General features: G+C 46.9%; 1 pseudogene; it reads right to left on the bottom strand.

Annotated features, from left to right (window-relative positions):
• Positions 1-243: 243 nt before the first annotated feature.
• LOC100961418 lies at positions 244-1,056 on the bottom strand (annotated as a pseudogene).
• Between the last annotated feature and the right edge of the window lie 1,194 nt (positions 1,057-2,250).

Raw genomic sequence — 2,250 nt, 5'->3', positions numbered from 1 at the left:
CACGTTCCCGTCTGTAGCTTCATGTGGCTCCTCTGGGCTATGGCCAGTCCCCAAAGTCAGGGCTTTCGAGCAGCAGTCATGGCCATGCTGCCTTCTCAAGGGGCAGATGGCAGCCACAGCCTCTCCCAGGTCCTGGGTCCCCAAGAAATGTGGACAATGGGGCAGCCCCCCCTTAACTGAAGCAGAGAAAAACCCAGAACAAATACAGGGAAGAAAAAAACCAAAAGACCTAAAATGAAACAATTAAAGGGTGCGAGGAACCAACACAAAACCTCGCATGAAGTAGAGTCCGCCACCTAAGAAGCCCATTCGGTCTAGTCCTAGTGAGGTAAAACTCTGTTGTTTATTTTGGCTGGGCACGGGCTGCCAGGACCACTTGTTGCCAAAGTCATCTTTGCAGTCCCCAAAGCAGCTGTCGGCTTCCTCCTGTTGCCATCCTCGCAGTAATAGCCGTGTAAGAGGTCCGAGCCCTCCTTGGGCGCAGGTGCCTTGGTCTTCACGTGGTACTCAGCCAAGGGGATGGGCACCATCCCACCATCACCCTTCGCATCCACTTTGGTCCCTAGGACCGCAAGACGTCTGTGTATTCCCGGTCCTTCCTTGTGGTCTCTTCCCATTTCCTGTACATCGCCGAGGCATCCACATTGGCTGGTGAGAAGGTGTTGGGCTCACTGAAGCGAGAGATCACACTCAGGTGGATGGTCCTGACATTCTGGGTGGTCCAAGGGCAGTTCCCCACTCTGAGGTTCCTGGACTGGGAGGTGGAGGACAGAGATGCACACATCCTCAGTCTCTTAGATGTTAGGCTGCCACATCTTTGTCAGGAACTGAATGGCCAGTTGGGAGTAAGGGTAGTCAATGGGGAACTTGAGGTGTGCCTCAAAATAGCCACCCTTGTAGTAGGTATTGAGAGGCCTGAAGATGGCCACCTGGCAGCTGTACAGGTCGCCCTCGTCCACCAGTGTTACCCAGAAGCTCTCCACCAGCTTCCTCCTGTAGCTCCATAAGCTCTAGCACCAGTGCCTTCTGCGAGCTGGGCACCAGTGGCCTGGCCATGGTGGCAGCTGACAGTCCTGGGGTCAGGGCTGTGTTGGGACGCAGGATGGCTGCAAGCTTGCCAGACCGGCCTGGCTGTGCGCCGGCCCTCAGGGGAAGCTGCGGGGTCCATCCCTACGTCCCTGCCATGCCCCGCTGCCGCTGCCCCTGGGGGCCCTGAGCCCTCCACCAGCTCTGGTGCAGCCGCCTGCCTGGCCCTCGCCTCAGCTGGCTCCCACACCCAGCCCCACTCTGCGCCTGTCCACCGCTGCCCTACCCGATGGCAGCTGTATTTATTTTTTTTTTTTTTTTTGGAGAATTTGTCTAGTTCTGTCGAGTGGGGTGTTGAAAGCCCAGGCAATTATGATGTTGTTCTTTATCACTTTGTTTAGATCAAGTGACATTTGCTTTATGAATCTGGGTGCAACTATGTTAGGTGCATAATTATTTAGAATTGTTATGTCTTCTTGATGAATTGCTCCCTTTACCATTACATAATGACCACTTTTTTCTTTCTTTACTATTATTGATTTGAAGTCTATATTTAAATGAGAATGGCTATACATAATTTTTTAAATTTCATTTGCTTGGAATATCCTCCCCACCGTCCCCCACCTTCACCTTGAATCTGAATGTTTTCTTGTGGGTTAGATGTATTTCCTGTTTGCTTGTCTGAAAAAGTATTTACTTATGTTTCATATAAGAAACTTAGTTTTTCTGGCTACAAAATTCTAGGTTGGCAATTATTCTGTTTAAGAAGACTGTAGATCAGGCTCCAATATCTTCTGGCTTGTAAGGTCCTAGTTGAGATGACCTGATAAGTTAGCCTGATAAGTTTTTCTTTGTAAGTTCCCTTACATTCCCTCCACCCATGTGATTGATGGGATCGCACCTATGGTGCATCTTATAAGGGTACATGTGAATCTTTCTAAATGAAGAGTATAAATGTCTTAACACAGTAACTAAGAAAATGGCATGAAGGCTAATTTAATCAGTTTGATGAAAATACTTCAAATTATATATAGAAACAGCACACTGTACCCCATGACAGTATTAATGCACATGGCTATGATTTAATAAAAAAATAAAATGAATTAGTTTCCATAAGCTTATATTTAATATTTTTCAAAAGTCATAATTATAGATTACTAAGTTAACAAGTTTTAGGTTATAGAATTTCACATTTTTAACATTTAAATAATGAATTGTCAATAA

This window comes from Otolemur garnettii, unplaced genomic scaffold (genome assembly GCF_000181295.1).
Source record: "Otolemur garnettii isolate 467f Iridium unplaced genomic scaffold, OtoGar3 scaffold00024, whole genome shotgun sequence".
In the NCBI taxonomy this organism is placed as follows: Eukaryota; Metazoa; Chordata; class Mammalia; order Primates; family Galagidae; genus Otolemur; species Otolemur garnettii.
This window is presented reverse-complemented; position numbering and strand designations above follow the sequence as displayed.